The 26,522-nt window shown below is 40.0% G+C and overlaps 1 pseudogene; it reads left to right on the plus strand.

The window, feature by feature from the left end:
• Positions 1 to 6,256: 6,256 nt before the first annotated feature.
• Positions 6,257 to 6,673, plus strand: LOC147418844 (uncharacterized; annotated as a pseudogene).
• Positions 6,674 to 26,522: the final 19,849 nt, after the last annotated feature.

Below are 26,522 nucleotides of genomic sequence, written 5' to 3' on the forward strand. Positions count from 1 at the left end.
GTTGCAATTGCTGCTCATCATGGTTGGAAAGTGCATCAGTTGGATATCAAAACTGCTTTTTTGAATGGTGATTTGCAGGAAGAATTTTATGTAAGTCAACCAAGTGGTTTTGTTGTAAAAGGTCAAGAGAAAAAGGTATGTAGATTGCGTAAAGCTTTGTATGGTCTCAAACAGGCTCCAAGATCATGGTATGAGAAGATACATACTTATTTGATTGGCCAGGGATTTCAGAATAGTCCAACGGAAAGTACTTTGTATGTCAAAAAGAGAGATGGAATTCTCATTATGCTAACACTTTAGGCAGATGAAATTGAAGCGTTTAAAGATGCTTTGAGAAAAACCTTTGAGATGTCTGATCTTGGTTTGCTACATTATTACTTGGGTATTCAGTTTGTGCAATCAGAGGATGGCATATACATGTTGCAGGAAAAATATTTGCATAAAATTTTGGCCAAGTTTGGTATGAAAAATTGTAAACCAATCTCTACACCCGTAGAAACTGGATCAAAGTTGAGCATGCACGATGCTGGAGAACCTTTTGATGTACATACTTATGCAGCAGCGGTTGGTTGCTTGATATATTTGGTAGGCAACACTCGTCCAGACATTCAATTTGGGGTTTCACAAGCAAGCAGATTTATGCACAGCCAGGTATGCATCATTGGCAGGCTGTGAAGCGCATACTTCGTTACCTTTCAGGTACCCCTAATCTTTTCATGTTCTTTCCAAGGGGGGATATGTATGGAAAGCACAGTTCTATGCAACTTCTTGGTTACAGCGATTCAGATTGGGCTGGTGATTTTGACACACGACATTCCACAAGTGGGAATTGTTTTTTCTTGGGAAATGCATGTATATCTTGGCTAAGCAAGAAGCAACCCACAGTGGCTACATCAACTTGTGAAGGTGAGTACAGGGCAGCTTTCACGGCAATAGTTGATTGTGGATGGATACGCAGGTTGTTGGCAGATCTTTGTGAGTGTCAATAGGCACCCACTACCATTTTCACTGACAGTCAGAGTGCTATGGCAGTTGCAAGGAATCCAGTATTTCATGCAAGAACAAAGCACATAGAGGTTCACTACCACTATGTCAGGGAAGGGCTACATGCAGGGGAGATCACACTAACTTACTGTCCTACACAGGATAACATTCCAGATCTATTTACGAAGGCGTTATCACGAGAAAAGTTTGAAGCTTTCCGAAAAGCTTTGGGCTTACTCTCATACACATGATGATCTGCTACCTTGTACGGATTCACACTATCACTACAGAGGGGATTTGTAGACATGTAGTAGTGTTAATGTATATATGCGCTTCACCAGGGGCACTTTTCTCCCACTGGGTTTTTCCCCCTGGACATCTGGTGTGAAAGGACACATTATCTCTTAGGGTTTCATATAAGCTTTGTAGCTCTGAGTTTGTAGACTCTATTATTCTAATACAGAGAGAGAGAGAGAGAGACTACAGAGATCTCGTACACAAGCTCTGTGTCTTCTCCTTCTCCATCTTCTTCCTACTCTGAGTTGCTGTCTTCCTTCTGTTCCTTGTTTCATCATCTTCAACACTCCCCCTGGTTTTCCTATGACTCGTCGAAAAGCTCCATCAAAGAACAAGGTAAAAGCATTAGGAATACTTTTTGGTGGTGGCAATGGTAGGGTCTTTATTTCAGGCACCTTAATCTCCTTCTCACGTACCCTATAAGTGAGGATCCCTGCCAATTGTGCACGCACACTATCTTCTACCTTGAAAGAGTATTGGAACTCTTGCAACTCCATAATCCACTTTGAGATCCTATTACTAAGATTCATTTGAGATGACACCCAAGGAATCTAAATTTTCTCACCACAAACATGAGAGAAATCATCATGAGTTCTGCCTCCGGATAGCCTCTCTCCCTACTAACAAAGTAGATGGGTCACATCCAGGTACTATGGGGATCTTGTTATAGCAAAACCGCACCAATTGTTTCTTTCCCAACACTAGAGCTAACAAAGAATGTGTACTCCCAACGAGGAGGCATGAGTGTTGGTAGCTCTGACAGGATGACTTTAATGTTACAAAAGTACTCTTCAATCTCATGAGACCATGCAAATTCTACTTGTTGTGTCAACTTTTTCAAAGGGTGAAGCAACTCCTAAGCTAAGTGAATGAAGCGTGACATATACTTCACCTTTTGAATGAATGAGATGACCTCTATGAGATTCTTGGGTGATGGGAGCTTAATAAGAGCCTTTGCCTTTGAAGGATCCACCTCAATGCCTTTATAGCAAACCTTGTGACCAAGCAAGATCACTTCATCCTCACCTATGTGGCACTTGTCGGGGCTGAGCTGACCTCCCATGTCGTAAAGTTTTTTTAGACCTTCTTCTACCTTTTGTAGATGCAATGATTTTGAGTTATAAATGCAGAAATCATCAATGAACACCCTAATTGACTTTACAAAGAATGCTTGAAACACCATGTTCATGAAACGTTGGAAAGTTGCAGGAGCATTTGTCAGGCCAAATGCATGACTCTAAAAGCATAACAGCCCCAAGGAGTGATGAAGTCTGTTTTTAACTGATCCTCCAATGCGATACCTATTTGAAAGTAACCTGAGTAGCCATCACACACGGTGTACTTCTCGTGACCAGCTACCTCATTTAGTATCTCATCTTGAACTGGGAGAGAACATTGATCTCTTTTTGTTGCCTCATTGAGTGGACAGTAATCCACACACACCCTCCACTTGCCGTTTTTCTTAGGAGTGACAACAACGGGAGAGACCTACTCTAAATTCTCCACTGGATAAATGAAACCTGCTACTAGAATCTTTCTTACCTCCTTGAGTAAAGCCTGCTCCTTGATGACTCCTAGCCTTCGTAGATTTTGAGCCTTAGGTGTGACCTCTGGCTTCAACTCAATCTTGTGTTGAACAACATCTACTCCATGCACATCGGTGTAGTTTTTAGCAAAAAGCCTAGGAAATTTCCTTAACACACCTTTGAACTCCTCTCTTTCATCCTTTGTAAGTGTTGTAGACAACATACCTTCTAGTATTCCTTCATCTTCCACATTTTGGCTCTCTTGGGAACCTACCTCTTCCAAACCTTGACAAGAGGTCTCTTGGTTGCTTGGCTTAAACATTACCCCCATGACTTCGATGAAAGACTCCTCTTCAGTAACGCTGCCGCTACTTTCTTCTCTGAAGTGCTATCGGTCCAGCCTTCCTCCATCTCACCTTCCACGTTGCTCCTTCATGTCAAAGACAACCTTCTTATGATTTTCATTCTTGCAAATTAATTTTCCACTCTCCCAATCCTGCAAAGCTCGCATTTTCATTAGACATGGTCTTCCTAGGATAAATGGATAACCATTTCCTTTGGTAGACATAACATAGAAATCCAATGCCTTATTAATGCCAAAGGCCTCCACAAAAACATTTTTACAAATGCCTACGCACCTAGCCTTGCTATTGTTTGTCACTTTTACTTTGATTTCAGGTGTCTCATGGATGTGCATGCCTAGTCTTTGCATGAGTCCCTCTGTCATGATGCTAATTTGTGCACCCCCATCCACTAGACCTTTCCTAACCAATCTTCCTTTAATGTAACAATCTAGCACAGGTGTAATATCCTCATTCATTTCAACTTGTGTGATTTTTACAATAGGCACACTCTCTTTTACCTTTCTCCTAGTGCTGGCTGCCTTTGTTAAATCCCTCCTAACTTATGGGCATAATGCAAGAAATTGAGGCCATGAGATATTAGGACCCTTACCGCTCATGTCTTCCAAAAGGTTGTATGGAGCCGTACCATGTCCAAGAGGGAAGTCTTGGAGGTTGATACGACGTCGAATCCTCTTAGCTTCCTTGGTCTCCTTTGCCTTCTTGCCTCGTCCATGGTCACTCTGTGATGTGACTCCTTCTTTCTCTTTACCTTTTCCTCGGCCACGCTTAATGCCATTTTCTTCCATGTCAACCTCGTTTGAATTTGTCACCTCTACCACATGCACATTTGGATCTGGCAAAGGTGGAACTCCTTCTACCCCTTGTGGAGGTGGTCTTGGTCCATTTGGCCTTTATAGAAGCCTTGGTTGTTGACCAGTTCCTTCACCTACATTCATCACTGGGTAATTCAAGCTAGGTCTCCTTGGCTCCCCATGGGGCCAAGGACAATTATACATCCCATGTCCAGACTCTCCACAATTGCAACATTGCAAGACTCTCCTAGGTCGTGGCTCTCTCTCCTTATCTTTCTTTGTTTGTCCCTTTGGCCCTACAGCTTGTGCAAGGTGAATTGACAAGCTGCTTAAAGATTCATTTAACTTCTCAATCATTGTTGCCGTTACCTCAGGAAGCTCCCTAGGTGTTGATGCTTGTGACTTACCTTTGGGTCTAAGACCTTCTATTGGAACCTCTCCCCTTAGGCACTTGATTTTTCTATGCTTCTCAACAGCCCTAGTTTCAGCTGCATCATAGGTAGTAGGTGCACCCACCTCCACCTTTACCTTAAGATCAGGGAAGAGTCCAGCTATAAACCTCTCCTTCTTTAGAAATTATGCACCATCACCAGGGTTAGCAACATTTCGTATCCATAGAGCCCAAAGACGTAGAAACTCTTGCTTGTATAAGTAGTAGTCATCGAAGTCTTTTTGCTTATGAGAAACAATATCTTGCCATAGTTTTTGAGTGTTCTAGGGATCAAAGAAGTATCTCTTGAAATGATTCACAACTTCCGTGTAATTCCCCTTAACTTCCTCAGGCAAAGAGTCAAACCAAGTGCTAGCATCTTTCTTAAGGACCACCTCAAACATTTCTACATGTTCTTGATCAGTTACTATCCTCTTGATACGGCAAGACATCTTGAAATTAGCTAAAAATAATTATGCATCCTCTCCAGGCTCTCCAAAGAAAAGAGGATATCCGGACATTTGGCGTTGGGCCTCCATTAAATCAATTTCAAAGTGACAACACGTTTTGTTTTTCTTTCTTAAAAAGATTACACAATAATGTTTTCTAAACTGCAATCTATTCTACAACAAAATAAAAATATGCATATCAAATGACCTATGATAGTCAACAAGAGGCAGGATGACAGGGTTTGGTGACGCAAGAATTTCTCCTACTCTTTGGACACCAAACATGAACACCATATGTTGTTGAAAATGGATCTTTCTACTAATTGCAACGTTCATTCTAATGTGTGGAGTGAAATGGAAGGGGAAAACCTCTATTCCTGGGCCATTATCCATGGTCTATGCATGACCTAATGCTTAAAACAAAACAAAAATATAGACATCCAAACTAACGTCGTACCTAATGAGAGGCAAAATTAAGGGATTTATTGATGCGTTTATCTCGGTCAACCTAAGGGGACCTAAAATTTTACAAACTACACGTTGAAATTGCAACTTAGTACTAACAATTATGTGTACATTTTGCCTTGCAATGGGAATGAAAGGATCATACAAATTCTTGTGATTCATGCAAACTACTTGACTATGCTAAAGGTTGAACCTACACAAAAAGATACACAAGCCATCCTCAGTGGGGGCACCAATTTGAGGCGGTCTGGGACAAGCAACAAGAAGAGTGGCCTCTAAGCACCCTTCTAGGCTCCCGTTCTGCTCAATAGGGTTGGGGTTGGAGAAAAAACAACAAACATACACACAAACCCGCAACCTAACCCTACACAATTTTGGGGCACCACCTAGTTTTGGATGCGAACTAGGACGCGTAGAGAGAGAGAGAGAGAGAGAGAGAGAGAGAGAGAGAGAGAGAGAGAGAGAGAGAGAGAGAGAGAGAGATGGGGATGATGAGTGTATGGACCGGTGTCATATGCAGAGGCAGTGGCCTTTGCAAAAGGTCACACAAAGAAGCTCTTGAAGAAACGTCAAGCAAGGCAAGGATGGTCCAATCCGATAGTCTCGAAGCCAGTCGAAGCGAAGGAGATAAAAGCACAGCCGATACTAGAGGGTCTGCATATGCAAGAAGAGCCAAAGAATTTATGGTTGTAGAGAGATAGGGTTATTTCTATGCCTCGGATGCGAGACAAGAAAGATCCATTGGTTGAAAAGGTGCTGATGGTTCCAAGCCAAGAAAATATGTTGGTAGATTCAGCTATGGATGGCCCAATGCCTGGGGAGTGTGCTCATGGCCGACAAGTGAGATTTATTGATAAGGTTGAAGCAGTAGTGATGGACAAAATTCCATATTTTGGACAGGGAAAGAGCATGAGTCAAGTGGTGGAAGCTCTTTCGATGGAGATAGCACATGGGAGACGGACTCCACTTCTTCAAGGTATGATGTTTACGATATTATGCATGTAGATGAGGTGCTCACAAAGCAGCATGAGACAGGTATAGAGATGCCTTGTGTGGACCAGGGGGTTGGGCAACCCTCTCTTTTGCTTCAGGATGATTGGGTGTCGAAGGTTGGTGCCATGTTGTTGATAGGTATACTTTTGAAGGTTGCTTTACAAGCATTTTTGTACCGTTTGCAAAGCTCTTTGGATGCAGATTATGTTATAGAGAGCCCTCTAGCAGGTAAGAGCCTAATGATGTATGGTGCAGATGCTTCGGAGGTTGGTGAACAGACTCATTTCAGTGTACCACGAAAGCTTGTGGATCCAGGTTGTTAAAGGTTTATGGTGCAGACAGCTACATGCATGGTTGGCGAACAGATTTATAGGTGCAAAGCGGAGATGGTTTGTATATGTTTTACAGATGGGTGGTAATGCTCAAAACCATCAGTTTGACCCAGGAGGGGCCTACACAGCATTTGGGAAAGCTCGGGGCTTTCCATTTGATCCGGGGAGATTCTACAGCTTATAAAATCTCTCTCTCTCTATCTATTGCTTATGTACATACTAAATATCAATTTTCTCATATGCAATCATCTCTTGTCTAAATAATGTTGTGGTTGAGCATGAATGCTCAATGAGGGGTTGGGCAATGATGGTACAACTGAAGATGGTCGGCCTATGGAAGTGCAAGAAGCCCAGGCATGTCAATTTGCAGGCAAATGACATGGACATTGAGCACGTATTTGGTGCAACTAAGAGACAGATACATAAGGATGGAGCACTCGCTAGTAGAAGCTGCAAGTGTTTTTTGCTATCATACGTGACAGGAGCAAATGCTTATATCAAAAGGTTGTGAACGGGACAAGGAGTGCTGGATACAGGTGCTCTGAGGTTTATGATATGGGATTTTGATCGAGATGTCTGCAGGACATGCAGGACACTCTACTGTTGTGATGTGTATGCCAAATGCGGCTTTTAGCAAGCTAAAGTTAGTTTTGAAGCTCGATCAGTCGAGGAAGGTTATAAGTGCTTGAAGGGCGCAGTCTATTAGTGTTTTAATTTGCAGCTCTCTATGCCCTGTACAACTTGGGTTTTTATAGCCTTGCCTTTGGAGACAATGGTGGAGAGTTCGGGCTTGCGTGGCAAGGCGGGGGAGGAAAGGCTGATTTTTTTAGCATCGGTAAGAAGATTGTCATGCTAATGATATGAAAGGATGCCACAACAAATTTTTCCCGCATTAGTGGTTTGCGAGCATGTGAAACCAGGCCTAGCTAAGGTTTTTTTTTTTTTAAGAAAGTGGGAACTTATTTTTCACTGCGATTTTTTCCAACTGAGGGTGGCGGACACCATGCAATGCTACAGGGGGTGTTGCGCTTTGGTCATGCAGAGAGAAAAAGGGGTGTGGGTTGCCAACGCTAGAGGGCAAGGGAAAGGAGATCAGGTGCTGGAGTTTGCATGGGAAGGTGTGTCAGAGGAGACACGATCTGTATGCTTGAGGGGCGCGGATGCGCCAGAGGTTATAAAGGGGGCGGTACTCCAGGACAGAGTTGGAGGCACTGCACTAGAAGGCCGAGGGGAGCAGAGGGGCTCGATCGTGAGCTGCATGGGGTGGCAACTTTATGCAGGCAAGGATTAGTTGATGCAAGGGGTGACTGCAAAAGGACGGCAGAGGCTAAGAGCAGCCAGCGCTATCCGGGAATGGACATTGTCGGGAGTTTTGGGACCATGAGCAAGCAGCTAGCTAGCTAAGAAGTTTTTGGGACTTTCCCATATGTTTTTCACCCATGGGACGTAAAAATCCCATGATATTAGGGAGTAAATATTCTCACTAAAGAAATCCTTTTTGGATGGAATGCCCATGTGGGCTTATACATTACCACTTGGAAAACAATATCTATTATGGGACAATATAATTCCACGAGGGAAAGTCAATGCATATGGGTAACTTCTCCCACATGGGAAATGCATTCCTACCTAGGAAATGTATTCTCACCAAGGAAGGAAACGTTAAGTTCTCTTTCAAGTCTCCCTTTTAAAATATGTGCATTGTCCCAAATTTGGACATACAAAAACCTTGAAGAGTTTTTTGGTGCATCTCTATAAGGTTATTTTTTGGTGCATTAAAATATGATTTCTTAAAATGATTTCAATTATACAACAATAATATTTAATCTTATAATGTTGGTCTAAAAACATATTTTTATATATATTTCTTTTTTTATATATGCAACATAATTACTTGGTACTTAAAGTTCTATAAACCAATAAAACACGTTGAGTGGCACACCATATTTTAGAACAATCATGATGTTTGGCCATCAATCTCAATCAATATCTCTCCCTTCTAGTTCTTCCTAATTTAATGCCAAGGTTATTCTCATAATTAATGGGTATACTTTACTAAAAATGTTTACAAAGTTTGACGTCGTTCTCTAAATTTAGCGCTGTGAAACCCTTATTGACACTTTCTTAGTGTTGATATGTGTGGTTTCACGAGTATATAGCTTACACAATACCTTGAAAATTTTATTTGAACCTCCCCATTACCAATATGATATGCAACTATTCAACTAACATTCCAACTTCAATTTGCACAAATCATGTAGGACTTATGATGTTTCTTAGAGGAAGGATATTCCTTGCTTCACCACAATTTTGTACATATAGATAAACATATAAGTATGTGCACATGGATGCATTCACATACATAGAACCATTGACATTGTATATTGTGAGCTCCTCTTGAATATGTATATCTTTCTTTCAAGTCATTTAGAAACATTTTTCATGATAGGAGATAACTAGAAAAAAACAAAAGGCATTTCAATCCGCACTATGCATGGGGATTGTTACATCTTACATGTCAAAGCAGCCTATGTGTCACATTAGACACATGAAAGCAGTTACACCTTGGAAACATGGAGACATGCTCTTAAAAAGTTAAGAAGTACAATATTTTGAAGATACTAAATGTTCAAGAGAGCTGCAATACAATCTCTTCACAAGATCTCTCTGTTTCGTGACTAGCAAAGAGCACTCCATCACATAAAATTATGTGTCCTTTGAATAATCATTTGAGTTTCTTCTTGTGCACCTGCAAATTAATTGGGAGTAAAATTACAAAAAAAACAAGAACAATGTGAGCCTTGGTCTTATTACAAACTCAAAGCCAAGTGAAAATCATAGAGCATAAGAAGCATACCTTGCTTTAGGAAGTGGTTGTTAAAAGACGAACTATTTGGCTCATGTCTATCCACATAGGCTCTTGGAGGTTTGGCCAAAAAAGAAACACCTTTTTATCTTCAATATTGACTACAACCACAACTGCTACTTCATATTGAGAAGTATCTCTTAGAGCTAATACATTGTCTCCTTCTTCTACCCATGGAGGAGCACATCCTGGTTGTCCTGGAAGAAGTAGCATTGAGCGAACCTTTCTAGAAGATATTTCATAGGCTATCTCTACATTAGGACTATCCATTTGCATCGAGAAGAAGAGATGACTTAACCTTCCAATCGGCGTGCTTATTGAAGTAGCATCTTTCATTTCACTTTCTGTCACATAAGGCATCCCTGTGATATAGTCCACATTGTTTATGTTATAATTGAAGCACTCAACCAAGGTAAATATTTGGATTTGTCCCCCTTTCTCATGAGAAAATATTTTGACTAAGTGCCCTCTTTTGTTTGAATCCTTTAGAACCACATGATCTCCAACTCCAAACCTCACTCCATCTAAAAGCACCTTGGAATAGCAATATGCATTAGAATGCACATTTATAAGACACAAAGCACTTCCTCGAGAGCAATTGTAGAAGTCCACAAGATACTCAACTTCCATGTTACTAAGTTTAAAGGGTTTTCCAACTTTTCCCCCAATAAGAATTCCTTTCTGTCTCATCAACTCCTTGCACCCACACTCTGGCAAACGATTGCATGCATCATAAACTTCTTGTGCAATCTTTTGTGATGACACATGCATGATCCCTACACTATGATAATCATTGCATGTAGATGACCATAAGCTCTGTGCATATCCTTCAGGCATAACCAAGCTCGAGTGAAAAATTGTATTATATCTATCATAAGGATGAATAATGTATTTCTGCATTTCAAGTTGCTGCCATATCTTGGTAAATAACAAGCGAGTGTGAAAACGAGTGTAAGAAACCTCATTTGACTTGTTATTAGTGGAAATCCCTAAATATCCTGAGATACTTCTCTCAAAAGAGAAACACCAGTAGCAATCATGAGATCCATGTCGAATAATATCATCTAAAATCTCACCACTACCTGTTTAAAAGCATATCATGAAAAGTTAGCCATACTTGAAGTCTATGAATTTTTAGCTCGTATTAATGTGATGAGAGTAAATGTTAACCTGCAACATGCTCCAATGGTGAGGTATTTGGTACGTCGTACTCTTCTGATAATATGCGCCATGACATCAAAAGAGAGCGACATGTTTGAATGTCGCTAGCTGCCCATCCATTCTTTCGAGTACAATCAAAGAACATATGACAAATATCAATGAATAGAAGGCCTAAACGAGCATCTGTATCACTAATTTCACATCTCATATTTAAAATACAAGGCAAGCACCACTGTATAAACTTTTGGCACTCCTCTGCCTTGAAGAGCTTATAGTGCTTTGATGGGTTTGTGGGCCATCTACCTGTGTTAGAAATAATGTTTGGCATGGATTTTTTTACATCCTTCACCACTTTGTCAATCTTACTCTTTGAGGATGTAGATGCATTATCCAAGATCTTTCTTATGTATTTCTGGAAGAGATTGAGAGATAATATGTGCATGACATCGTAAACAAGATCTTTGGAAATATCAAAGCCATATAAATGGAACAATCTCCATAGTATTGATTCACCAGATAGACCAGCATCCCTTAGAATTTCCTCTCTACTCTCCTTTGTTGCTTGTCGTTTTGCCTGTCGAATGCTCTCCCACATTTCTTAACCCTTTCTCTTCTTGGGTGGATACCTAAACTGTTTTCTATTGTCATTGTAGACATATCTTCTACCATGTGCATCTTCAATTTGTGTAGCTACAGCTCTATCACGTCTGCAGAAGCTTGATCCACCATCCTTGACCCTCCCAAGTTTACATTGGGCAGGATGGTCGCCTGTGCATAACATTAGCATGTTTCGAAGTGTAGCCCTCCTATTTTATGTTGGAATTAGGGTTGCAGAGAAGCACACACAGCTTGGAGAAGACGAAGGAAGCTCAAGGCACACAATAGAGAGTGTGTTACTTAGTGTGCAATGGAAAGATAGATAGCCCTAGAGTGATGGGCGTATATACAATGCACGGGGGGAAAAAACTCCTAAAGAGGGAAAAAATACCCCGGCGGTCCTAGTGTGTTCACACACATCACTACCACATGTATATGGTAACAAATCCCCCCTGGAGTGATGCGGTGAACGAGAGCTGGCACATGAGTAAAGGGAAGTGCCATGCCCTGAGGACAGGATCAGTCCACAAAGGGGAGTAAGCCCAAAGCTTTGCCGAAAGCTTCAAGATTCTCACGAGACAATGCCTTTGTGAAAAGATCTGCAAGGTTGTCCTGTGTTGGCACATAAGCCAAGCTGATCTCTCCTGCTGAGAGCCTCTCCCTGACATAGTGGTAATGCACCTCAATGTGCTTTGTGCGAGCATGAAAAACTGGGTTCCTCGCAACTGCCAATGCGCTCTGACTGTCAATGTAGATAGTGTTGGCAGTGTCCTGTCCAACACCCAAATCAGCCATAAGGCGTCTGAGCCATACACACTCAACCGTAGCTGTGAAGACTGCCCTGTACTCAGCCGCACAACTCGAAGCGGCTACAGTAGGTTGCTTCTTGCTCAACCATGATATACATGAACTGCCAAGCATGAAACAAAAACCACTTGTGGACACTCGTGTGTCAAAACAACCAGCCCAATCTGAGTCCGAAAAAGCATGTAAGTCTGGCAGCAATGATCCCCCCTTGGGATAAAACAAGCCAAGATGTAAAGTGCCACTAAGGTAGCGGAAAATCCTCTTGACAGCCTGCCAATGCTTAGACCCTGGGCTATGCATAAATCTGCTGACCTGCGAGACTGCAAACTGAATATCTGGCCTCGTGTTGCATACATAAATGAGGCAGCCAATAGCAATTTGGTAAAGAGTGACATCAGCAGGATCGCCAGCATCATGTAGACTCAACTTCAAACGTGTTTCCATGGGAGTGGCAATAGGTTTGCAATCCTCAAGTCCAAACTTACATAGCAATGTCTCTATGTAACTTTTCTGACACAAGGCAATACCACCATCACACTGCTTAAACTGTATACCCAAGTAATGATGCAACAGCCCCAAATCTTTCATCTTGAAAGTCGCATTCAAATCAGCCTTAAATTCAGCAATATGTCTCTCATTTGGTCCAGTGATCAGCAAATCATCAACATAAAGAACCACAATGAGAAATACATCATCCTCACGCTTTACATACAATGTGATTTCTGTTGGACTATTACGAAAGCCTTGTTTAACCAAATGAGTGTCAGCTTTCTCATACCAAGCACGAGGAGATTGCTTCAACCCATACAAAGCCTTCTTACATCTGCACACTTTGTCCTCTTGTCCTCTTATGACAAAACCACGAGGCTGCGTTACATAAACTTCCTCAAATATGTCACCATTCAAGAAAGCAGTAACAATGTCTGATTGATGTACATCCCAACCAAAATGAGCTGCCAATGCACATAGAAAACGCACAGTAGTCATACGACAAGTGGGAGAAAAAGTCTCTTCATAATCTATGCCTTTTTGTTGTGCATAACCCTTTGCAACAAGTCGAGCCTTATGGTGATCGATCTCACCATCCGGCTTGCGTTTCAACTTGTAAACCCACTTTGTACCAATGGCCTTTTTGCCAGGAGGCAAATCACATAAAGTCCATGTGTCATTCTCTATAAGTGCATCATATTCTGATTGCATGGCAGCCATCCAATTTTCTGAATTCTGTGCTTCATCAAAAGACAGAGGCTCCTCAACATCATGTAAACTAGACACAGCCAAAGCATAACAATCTGATGCATAAGATGCATGGCGAGAGCCTGAACGAGTACGACTAGACAAAGGTGCATCCAATTTACTGTCACGCAAAGTGTGCACCAGCCATTTTGGCATACCTCTAGCCTGCTCATTTTCAACCCTTTCCTCATCAAGAACATCATGTACATCTGCATCAGTAATAGGCTGATCTAAAACATTTTCAAAAACCCCCATAGGCTGTACATTTGCCTCATTGGAACTTACATTCGTATTTCCACCACTGAAAAGAGGCAACAAAGTGTCATAAATGTCCTGTGAGCTTACATTACTATCTCTAGTACATGACAGCAAGGGCTGAACAGAATCTTCCACAAACACTACATCCCGTGAAACCAGAATACGTTTTTTTTGCAGATGATACAACCTGTAACCTTTGCTTTCAGCACTATAGCCAACAAAAATACATTTGACAGCCTTATCATCCAATTTTCTGCGCTGCACTTGTGGCACCAAAGCATATGTCAAACAGCCAAAAACACGCATGTGCTCAATAGAAGGCTTTCTATCATGCCATGCTTCATATGGAGTAATAGACTGCAAAGATTTCGTAGGACACCTGTTAAGTACATAAGTGGCACACATGATGGCCTCAAGCCAAAAAGAATGCGGCAAAGCTTGACTTTTGACCATACATCGTGCCATTTCCGTTAGTGACCTGTTTTTCCTCTCAGCAACACCATTTTGCTGAGGTGTATAAGGCACTGTACATTGGTGTTTTATCCCACGACTAGCCAGAAATGCATTAAATTCATGAGACATATACTCCCCCCCTCGATCGGAACGGAGGGTGCCCATAGTACATTTTGAGACATTTTCAGCCATAGCCAAAAATTGTTTGAAGCACATAAAAACTTCGGACTTCGCTTTAAGCAGAAATACCCATGCATGCCTGGAGTAATCATCAATGAAAGTCACGAAGTACAGGTAATTGCCCAAGGATGGAGTTTGCATGGGCCCACAAACATCACTATGCACAAGCTGCAACCTGCATGTGGCCCTAACTGAACCATCCTTTGAAAACTTAGAACGCTGCATTTTACCCAGAATACAGCCTTCACAAACATGTTTGACAGGTGCTTCAAGAGGCGGCAAAGAAGCAACCATATCAGATTTCTGCAAACGCAGCAAACTGGCAAAATTCAGATGACCAAAACGTGCATGCCAAAGTTTTGCATCTGAAATAGCCCTTGAATCTGCAACAGCATTTGCAAAATTTTGTCCACACTTGTCATACAAAGTGAGCTTATACAGCCCACGGCACAAAAGCCCAGATGCAACAATTTCATCACCAAAACTGAGATCATGAACTATACATCTGTCATCCACAAATTTGACTACAAGTCCAAGTCTAGCAAGTGCGGATACAGACAAGAGATTCTTCTTGATCCCAGGTACATAAAGTGCATCAACAAGTGTGAAGGAACTGCCATTAGCAGTAGTGAGCACAATCTTTCCAACTCCCTGAACTGGATAAGAGGCGTTGTTGGCACAAGTGACTGAATTCCCATGAGGGACAGACTCGAGAGAGGTAAACAATTCACGATGTGAGGTAATGTGCTTTGTAGCACCACTGTCGAAATACCACACATGTGAATCTGCAGCAACTGACAAGCATGCATCATGGACAGCAGGATTGTAAGTGCACTCTGTGCTAAAAGCCCATTCTGCATCAACATCAGCATCACAGTCTCCTTTTACAGAAGATTCAACAATGGCTGCATTTGTAGTGGAACCAGCATTTGCAGTGGAACCACCCTCTTTCTTCTTAGCCTCTTTGGCCTTCAACTTAGGACACGACTTGATCAAGTGATCATTGGCTTTACAATAATGGCAACGCATCTTCTTTTTGCCCTTATCACCAGAATTGCCAGACGAAGTGCTGCCACCAGAAGTATTAGGAACAGAATTTTTGCCACTCGCAGCAGAACCATAAGAAGTGGCTGCATTACTGTTACCACCCTTTCTTTGAGAAGCAATAAAAGCCTGTTCAACTGCACGCTGCCTAGTCCTGTTTTTTCTAGAAAGTGACTCTTGCAACAGCAATGTGCATAATGCATCAAACTTGACAACTTCAGGATTTCCTTGGGTCATCAGTCTCCAAGTACTAGCAAAAGTCTGGTAGGAATCTCGTAAGGCATCAAGAACAGTCTGCACAAGAGAACCGTCTGAAATGACTTCACCTGCAGAAATAAGCTGCTCATTGATATCCTTGACACTAGCAAGGAAAGTGTCCATATCATCTTCCTCATGCATAATCTTCAACTCCAGCTCTTTACGCAGCAAAGAAATTTTAGCCTCATTGCGGCTTGCATAAAGACCTGCTAGAATATCCCAAGCCTGTTTTGCAGATTTTGCTGAACGGATGTGAGGAATAATGGTGCGCTTCACAGACAACGCAATCAATGCATGAGCCTGCGCATCCTTAACATCCCAACGAGCTTGTTCTACCGTAGGCAAAACAACTCTAACAACTGCAATCCTTGCAGCAAGACCTGCAACATCCTCAACATTGCCTACATCCTCAGAACCAGGACGTACATCAATGCCCTGCACAATGTTCCAGACACCTTTTGACACAAGAACATGTTGCATCATATAAGCCCACATAGGGTAGTTGTCCCCATCCAACCTGTCCTCAGCAGCAAACATCTTGAACACATCTGTGTTGTTGTTGTCAGCCATGGTAAATGCTGCACCTGATGTGAAAACTGCCCGAAAATAGGAGAAATGGAGCGGGAACAACCTGTGCTATATAGCACAAACCGTAGAAGACTATAAGGCACCTGTTATGCAGAAAACGGCACTGACAAAAAATCTGCACAAAATGACGAAATAGCCTGTGCAGTACTGCCTGTAGTGGAAACGGAGGCCGAAATGAGCCCAAATCAAAATTTTGAGCAGACCAAGCTCAAAGAGCTTTCCCAAAATATTTGTCGACCTGCGAACGCTCGCCAAAGCTCACTGAAATCGGAGAAAGTGAGCAGGCGCGTGCTGGAGCAGCTGGCGACTAAGCTCGGGAGGACGTGACCTGCTCTGATACCAATTGTTGGAATTAGGGTTGCAGAGAAGCACACACAGCTTGGAGAAGACGAAGGACGCTCAAGGCACACAATAGAGAGTGTGTTACTTAGTGTGCAATGGAAAGATAGATAGCCCTAGAGTGATGGGCGTATATACAATGAACGAGGAAAAAAACTCCTAAAGAGGGAAAAAATGCCCCGTCGGTCCTAGTGTGTTCACACACATCACTACCACATGTATATGGTAACATTTTCAAGACTTGTATGTATTTCCTCCACTGCATATGCATAGTCCACCTCAAAACCATCAATAAAAGAACTCTCCAACTCCTCACTGAGTGGTTGCAAAAAGGATGCAAGAACGTCGGGATGCTTCCTCTCTAGATCCTTATGTGAGAGTGGAAGAAAAAGAACTGGTATTGAGCCTAGGATGGAACCCTTTCCACCATTTAGCACAACAATCTCTACAACTGCGCTATCTTTGATGGTTGTGGTAGAAGCTTGAAACCCATCCCAATGCAACATTAATGCAAAATTACGAGGATCTCCCTAAGAAGAGCACAAAATTTAATTACAAATAAATTTAGTAATCTCTTGCATAAACTACTTGTATCATGACCTTCTCTTGCTCTATGTTTTTTCTACACTTTGTACACTAAACATGTACTTGTTTAAGTCCTCTTTACAACCCAATTCAAGCTCCTTGCACTTGACACTTGAAGGAAAAGCTTTGTAGTACATTCCACATTTTGGATAGGAGCTTCCCAACATCCATTTGGGTTCCAAAATTCTTGGACTAATCTCATTTTTTCACCATCCCAAAATTCTTTGATGTGATCGGGGTAAGAGGACACATCAACACCCAACCATCGGTCCTTTGAACGCAAGAATTGACTTTGGCACAATAGTTTTAGTTGCTCAATGATTGAGATATACTGAAAAGATATCATATGTTTCCCTTGCTTATTGCACTTAGTGCATCGTTGACAACAAGTATTGCAATCTCGCTTCAATGTCCTTGGATTAGAGGAACCCACACAGATGCATCTAAGAATGTCTTCACCATCTTCTGCACTAGGGGGGAATAGTTCGGGTTCATGAGTACAGTCATCCTGACCAAGGCATAGTTTCCAATTTTGTGGATTAACCATGCCTCTTTCTTTGTAGAATTTCAATAGTTGAGAGAAGTTGGAAGGAACTCGTCTACCATCTACTTTTCCATCCCAATCACATGGCTTCTGAATTAGAAGGGAGGATAGACAAGTTTTATTTGTTTGATTGAGAGAGCTATTGTTCTTAGACCCTCCCAAGCCTCCAAACAATCCTCCAAGAATTGCATCTTGAAGATTGATAGATGCTCTATGGTGATCCAAGATGGCCTAGATTCTGAGAATGGAGTTCAAAATATCTCTATCCAAATTTCCTGTGCCATTTGAAAAGGGACCTACAAAGCTCTTAGGAGAGCATCCATGTAATACTTCTTGCATAATAGGAGCTATAACAAAATGTGAGTCACCTAAACCTGCAATATATTCACCAATAATGATCAATTGTCATACTCTTCGACACATACATCAAGATAAGTTTGACATATAATTTACCTACCATAAGTTATGATTATAGCAAAGAATGTCAAAAATTACATAATCACCATAAAATTAGAAAGAGTATTCTCTGAAATGCTTATTTTTATTCCAAACTATTGACCATATCAAGTTTAGAGCATTAGCTAAATTCTACTAGTGTTTAAAGTACTGCCATGGAGCATTTATCCAATCCATTCCAATAAAATTTCTCATAACTCAAACTAATTGAGAGTAATTTATAAAATTCAAAAGCATAGTATATATTTCAACTTATTACTCACACTTATTTGATTAATCAGTCTAAAGGTTCATTGATTAATCACCATCTAAATTATCTTTCCTTTTTATTTGTGAAGCGTAAGATCATCACCATGAGACTAGTCATTGTTGAATGCGTACATTCCAATAAGCAATATCACTAAAATTTGACTTGTAAAAATGGATTGTAATTACCAAGAAATGTATTAAAGAGCCCTCACCCCACAACATAAGAGTCGTGAATCCTGGCTATCATAAATATCTCACCACCACAACTACCACTTAGGAAAAAAAAATACACTTGGGACTAGGTCATAAATATGACATTCCATCTTAAAATACCATATTAGAGAGTTTGAGACTTTAGAGCCAATTGGGGAATCATCAATTTCTTGAAGATTTGGCCATATGGACAAATCTCAAACTATTTTCTAAGAGCAAAGACTTCCACAAGGTATTAGTTGATTTGGCCATATGGACAAATCTCAAACTATTTTCTAAGAGCAAAGACTTCCACAAGGTATTAGTTGAAAAGGTCTTCCGAAACATGCTCTGAAAACTTTGGCTAAGATTTGGCCATGTGGTCAAATCTTAAGCTCATTTTGAAAGTGGACATTGAGAAATTCCCAATTTCACTAATATGGTGTTTTAATATGCTTCTTCCTCTTCTAGACCTGTTTGTTTTGCCGAGTCTAACTTGGGGAAATTCTATCAACTTAATCTTTCTTTTGACAGAATTTGTAGAAACTCATCCCAGTCTTGTAATCCATTTGGAATAATCCAACCTCCTCCTTGTGGCTCTTTAAATTTCTTTTCTCGATCTTGTAATTGATCCATTTTAATATAGCATCACATCTCCTTAACATAGATCCATTCCTATAAGGAAAGTGAATATTTGTTACATAAATCCATTGCTTGCGTCTAACTTGAAGCCCACCATTTCCATCATACCCCTTGATCCCACCTCACGCCCCTCTCCTAAACGTACTCTAGTCTCCATCTCTCTCCATTTATCGCTCTCAAATTTTCAAAACCCCTCTACTCCCTTCTTGCTCTCAAATTCTTATGAATCTTCTAATTTCTCCTTCTCCTTTCACTCTATCTAAGAGTAACTCGTACATATATATATGTACTTTTAGGAAGAAAACTAGCAAAAGTAGTTTGTGAAACTCTTCATTGCATTCCAAAATTTTCTCCTATCAAGTTCAAATCCATTACTTACTTTTCTATTACTCAAAACAATTGTTCGTAACCTTGTCGATTATCTTAAAACTTTCTCTTTCATTCTCTTTATGCCTTTGTTTCACTAAATCCAACATTTTATGCCTTTATTTTTACAATCAAAACTAGAAAAACTATCTTGTGAAACTCTTGGTTGCATGTACAAGTTTGATTCTATCAAGCTCAAACGCTTAGACTAGATTTCTACTACTCAAAACAATTGTTTTGAATATCTAATGTAGCAAGTATTATTCCACAACTATTTAGGTTCCAAATAGTTCAAGTATCAATATGATGAATACAAAAACATTTATGTTGGTAGACTGATCTTTAAGATCTCTTCTATTACACCAAGTATATATCTATGTCATAGCTAAATAGATAAAGAGGATAGATGGATAAATAGACACTCTATCTATTAAGCTATTTTCATCTATCTTTAAAAAATAGATGCAAAAATACTCTATATATTCATATATCTAATAGACTATCCTTCTTCTATTTTCAGAGGCGTGGGGGGGAGGGGGGGAAGCTATGTAATTATGTTTATGTGCCACATGAGTTCAGCAAAAGGGAATTTTAAAGCAAACATTTTTAGAAAATTAGGAGAGTTACATTAACAAAAGAGGTTTTTAATTCCATGTTGAAAAAAAATTATAAGATAAGGGATAAATTTACTCATTTAAACTTATTAAAAAAGTGGTTTTCTAATTTTTCCATTGATCACACATTATATAATGGGTTTTGAATAGTGCACCACCTGAGCATCTATCTTTGTATTGGTTTTCTATACATTAGCTTATCTATCTATCTATTAGCCAACTCTCCTTCTCTTTGTTTACGTGTCCATACTTCCATCCACCCTAACTATCTATGCCTCTCCCCTCTCGGATACCATGTTTTTCACACATGAGAGAGAGAGAGAGAAAGAGATTTATCTTTTGCTCGAAAAAGACATATTATCCTTGTAACAATGGAGGTTGGAGAAAAACCCTTAAGCATGTGCATGTTTTTGTGTGTGTGTGTGTGTGTGTGTGTGTGTGTGTGTGTGTGTGTGTGTGTGTGTGTGTGTGTGAGAGAGAGAGAGAGAGAGAGATTACTTAGTTTCTCTAAAGAGAGACATTACTGACTACAATTAAAATAATTGTAGAAGAAAAATGTGCATGTTACATACATAAGCAACCATTCATTAAACTTTGAATTCATATACAATGTAGTACAAAATACAATAAATTGCACGAAAATTAATGTTTCTCATTGAATCATTTAGGAGCACAAAGCACGCTAGACTATTGATACATGGTAGATCTCCTACATAGAGGTTACATATCAATGGAGGGAAGAAGTGGGACATGGAAATGTCTATTTTTATGGTTTCGTTGGTAACAAGGTGCACAAACTGGAAAAATTCTCCAGCCATAGCTAAAGGAGGCCAACTTCTTGCCACAACTACTTCTTTTGGAAGGATCGTGCTCAGGATCCTCACATTGCTTACCACCTTGGGGTGTTTTCCCAAACTTCACACACGGCCTTGGACGAAATACTTTTTGGCTGCCTTGTTTACGTCCTCGATTTTTACCAATATTCTTGACATCTTTCATGTGCATTATTATGTACTCATCAAAAAATGAGCTAATAAGATTCATTTTTGTGCTCAAATCAGCTTTAGGAAAGTGGAACATCCTTTCTATAATGTTTCTTACATCATCAAATGGGCATATTTGATCCTCTACATAAAGAGAGCGAGCCCATTCCCAATGCATGGGAATATGGTGTAAACTCTCGTACATCATCAATGAACCACATACTCCCATTGATTTCTCGCTTGTGTGGACAGCATGTGGCCATCCTGGTGGAATGAACACAAGTGACCCTGCTTCTGCTACAAACTTGATTGAAGGGTCCGGCAATGGGTTGTGAGATTCTGCCATGCATTCTCTCCAATCCCAATGTTGGAAAGGGCATTTGGATCCAAAAAAAACCACATTTTTTTCCCTATGACTAACCCCATCCATCCTAATGTGCAATAGGGGTCAACATGTGATGCAGTAAAATATCCCTTGTCACTGTAATGCATGCAAAATCTAGAGTCAGTTTTCCCCCTATGGATAGACCTGAGAAAATCTAGATATATATCATCTTCAAACTTCATAAACCCCTCTAAACCTTGACCACATAATTGTTTTTTGGGATTAGGCTATCTAGTATTGCATTACATGCATCACCCTCTCTATTGAGAACCTTATTGTAGGTAGATTTCTTTTTGGTTCCGTACCTATCAAGGACTGTCACAACATGACTTCCTAAGTGCTTTCTAATAAGGGATTCAAAAGCTTTGGGTGAAACTAAGGTCTCGAGAAGAAATGTTGTTATGGAATCAGGGATCAAATATGGTTTTAGAATGGGTCTCAAAAGAATCCCTTCCAAACATTTTGGGATATGGAGAGGTACTTCATCCATTCAGAACTGAAAGAATAAAAAGAGAATACGAAAAGAAATAAGGTTCAAATAATCTTAGGTGGATTATGCAATAATGTCTATTCTCTCTCTCTCTCTCTCTCTCTCTCTCTCTCTCTCCCTATCTTTGAAAGAAAGTATGTGTAAATTCCAAAATAATCATGGCTCATTTTTTCTTTTATGGTTGATCTTACATATACTATGAGATCAAAGATAATCAAATAATTGATGGAGGTTTTCTTTATACTCACATACCTGGAGAAATGTGACAAGGATGATTGAAAGAGAAAGCCCCTTTGAAACTGCTAGTGGATAATGTGCCAATGTGCCTTGTCTTCTAAAGCATTTAGACAATCACAAAATGGATTCAAATTAGAAAGGGTAATTGTAACTATAGTTTCCTTCTCACCATCACCAGCAATATATATATATTATGAACACTTTTGGCAAAAGCAAGAGCATGGTAAAATGAATTTGGGGATTCCCTTTTCTGAGTTTCCCAAATGTTTTTGGAGACCCTCCCTACAAGCACATCTTACCTACAAGTTCAAGACTTGAGGCCATTTGTAGAGCTAGGAACATTTCCACACTAGTACATGACAGCAATCATATCAAGTATAAAACCAATAATTTTTTTTAATTAGACAATCATTGAGACCTTCTAACTGTTGATTATTATGAATGGCTACAACAATGAGGGCCGAAATTTTAGCTACTGGATGCTCTATTTTGGAAGGTCTACACAGCTACAATATGTACCTGATCAAGAGCGACGATGCCTTGATAGCTTATTAGAGTACTTGTCCCTCGATTCTATGACAGATATGCATGGCAACTCAGCCGTTGACTTGTTTCCTCACGCGTGGATATTCCCTTTATGGGTCCTCCCTTAGCCTTTATCCGGGCTCGCTGAGCAGCCGATTATACTCTTGTGTAGACGCTCAATAGTTGTCTCATTTGAGAAGCTTATCAAGGGGAAGGATGGCCTAATTAACGTCTACTGAGTACTCCCTCGGCTGAGGTGGAACCGATTAAGAACGAAAATTAGGACGTCATCAAAGCATGGCTCATTCTGGCAGGCGTTGGACACACACACAACTGGCATTGTATTGCACCGAATTAGGGCTCAAACACAGTCATGAGGTGCACGCGCATAGACTGGCTGTGACATCAGCTCCCATGACGTTAGTACAGCTGCACATAATTGACAGTACAGTGCGATGATCACCCGGCCCAAGCATCATACCATGAGAGCTTAGCCCATGCACGCGCACACCCATACACATAGGGAACATAGCAATTGGTTAAATTGACGTATCTGCCAGTTATCAAATTCTTATGGCAGCTGCACACACAGAGAGAGAGAGAGAGAGAGAGAGAGAGAGAGATCTTTGTTAGGATATTGGTGCTCAAAAATACAAAGGTCATGCAACGGCCAGCAACCTCCTCGACCTGCTGCTGTTCAATGACATGCTCTGTGTGTGTGTGTGTGTGTGTGTGTGTGTGTGTGTGTGTGTGTGTGTGTGTGTGTGTGTGTGTGTGTGTGTGTGTGTGTGTGTGTGTGTGTGTGTGTGTGTGTGTGTGTGTGTGTGTGTGTGTGTGTGTGTGTGTGTGTGTGTGTGTGTGTGTGAGAGAGAGAGAGAGAGATCTTTGTTAGGATATTGGTGCTCGGAAATACAAAGGTCATGCAGCGGCCAGCAACCTCCTCGACATGCTGTTGTGCAACGACATGCTCTGTGTGTGTGTGTGTGTGTGTGTGTGTGTGTGTGTGTGTGTGTGTGTGTGTGTGTGTGTGTGTGTGTGTGTGTGTGTGAGAGAGAGAGAGAGAGAGATAGAACAGAGAAGGGGGAATTGGAAAATGGCATTAGTGAGTACTGGATTGAGCCACTAGCTGCCAGCCAGCAGCCAGGGACGTTCCAAACTGCAGGCAATAATGTTTTGGCACGGGCCCGCCTTATTGTGGAGAGAGAGAGAGAGAGAGAGAGATCAAGCGGTTTTCCCCAAACGAGTGCTCCAAAATAAACTTTTGGGAATCTTGCAGCAACCGATGCGAGCCATTTTGTATCTGTTCTAATGCACCATTTTGTATCTGTTCTCAACTTCTCTGAAATGCACACTCGCTTTTGGTATAGGTATGTCCCTCTCACGCCCATCTTTTAGGTAGTTTCTTTCTTCAGTTTTATGCAAACCAGATTCACAATGATGTAACACCTTGGCCTCATAGATTAATACGGCCTTTTGAAAATTACCAAAATACCTCTCTAATTTGTGGAAATTCCCAAAATATCCCTCAAATCTCAAAATTTCCCAAAATACCCCCAATGTTTTGTCACAAATTCCCAAAATTCCCTTCAAATATTTGAAATTTCTCAAAATACCCCTAGTTGTGACAGATTAAATATCTCCAAAGATTAAAAAAACTGTAGCGTTGTTTAAGACGATTGACTGTCTACTATCAATACAAGGTGCTAGAACTAGAATTTGAGTTGGTTATGTAGGCTTAGGAGATAAATTGCTTCATTATTTTCAAACATATTTGCCTTTTTCACGAGATAATTTGTGACAAATTACATGGTAAGCACTCAGAAATGGATCTCAATTGTCAATAAAGGGTAAAGAATATTAGAAAATCTTGACCAATCCAACTTCTAGAGTCGCACTATCCGCCGCCTACTTCATGCTCACATTTACCTATTGTCTCCTTTTAAATAAAAGATTCCATCTTCCAATCACTATATCATATATATGTCGTGCATCCACCTAGAATGAGCTCAGTATCCCTATAGTTGACATCTTGTTATTTACGTGATTTTATGTGGTGATTATTTTGATATCAACATCTCATAAGATATAAATATTAGTAGCTCATAATTTATATCCTAGGCCATGGTGATTATGCGTGGATATATTATTTTACACGTGGTGGTTACATTTAGAGATATAGAGCAAATTGTGGTGATAACATGTGAATAGCTTAGTTTGACATCATTATAATTATCTTGTGGATAACCTAGTTCAATATCTTGCATGATATCAATACCATTGATTTCTTATTTATATTAATTATAAAACATCGATATTATGAACATATAGCATGGTAAAAAGATGTAGCTCATAAAACAATTGATACTAATTAACTTCCCTCTATTAAACAATAAATAATATATAAATAGAAAAATGAGGATAGTGATCATACTAAGTCGTTATTTACATTATTTTATGTGGTCCTTAGTTTGATATCAACATCTTATAAGATATAAATACTAGTAGCTCATTGTTTATATCATATACCATGGTGATTACAGGTGGATATACAGATTAATTTACATATGATGATAAAATTGGAGATATAGAGCACATCATGGTGATAACACATGTGGATAGCTTAGCTGTTTATATCAATATCTAGTAAGGTATAAATACTTGCATTCGCTCCTTCTTTATATTATTTAAGCCATCCATATTATAAACATATAGCTTGGTAAAGGAATGAATCTCATAAATCAATTGCCAATTAACTACACTTTATTAAACAATAAACATTAGATAGAAAAAAAAAGGATAGTTATCATATTACCTCATTATTTACATCATTTTATGTGGTGATTAGTTTGACATCATCATCTTATAAGAGATATATATTACTAGCTCATTATTTATATCATAGACCATGGTGATTACATGTGGATAGATTAGTTTACATGTGGTGATTACGTACATGTGGAGATATAGAGCACATCGTGGTGATAACATGAGAATAGCTTAGTTTGATATCAATATCATGTAAGGTATCAATACCATTAATTGCTTGTTTATATTATAAACCATCAATAACATATAAGTTAATTGTACAAAAATGTAAAACAATTAACTACCCTTTATTAAACAATGAATAATAGATAGCCATATATAGATCATTTAATGTGGAAAAATGAATAGGAATAAGAGTTAGAATATAGACATGTGCTTTTAGACCTGGCAAAATCCGACCATGTTCCATCTATATGTTTCCAAGCTGCGCAATCTGCAGGAATTCGTAGCACACCATCCGAAGATTTATTCTCCTCATGCCATGATGCTAGGGCGTCCATGGACTTACATTCGAAGAAATGCTTGATGCGAGGAAGCAGAGGAAAATGTCGCAAAACCTTTTGTGGAATTTTTGTCCCGTGGAGATCTACTCGATATCTTTCGGAATCACATTTCGGACACTTCTCCATGTCTATGTATTCGATCCCCTCTGAAAAGAATGCAGTCATTAGGACAAGCGTGTATAGAATTGTAATCCATCCCCAAGTTTCGCAAAATCTTTCTTGCTTCATCTCGGGAATCTGGCATCACATTGTCAGCTGGTAGTATGTGCTCTTTAAGCAATCTACACAACATAAAAATACGATACAGTCGTGTAAAAATCTATCAGATCATTATACATTTAGAGTTTTATTAAAGTAAACTAATTGTAATAGATCACCTGAAAAGCGCTGTGACACTAGTGTCACTCCATCCAAACTTTGCCTGCATGTTGAGAAGAACCAGGAGTGCTTTCAATCTAGACATACGTGCTCCATTATACAATGGCGTATCGGCTTCACTTTTCATA

Source organism: Adiantum capillus-veneris, chromosome 29, assembly GCF_014529385.1.
Source record: "Adiantum capillus-veneris isolate H3 chromosome 29, ASM1452938v2, whole genome shotgun sequence".
NCBI lineage: Eukaryota > Viridiplantae > Streptophyta > Polypodiopsida > Polypodiales > Pteridaceae > Adiantum > Adiantum capillus-veneris.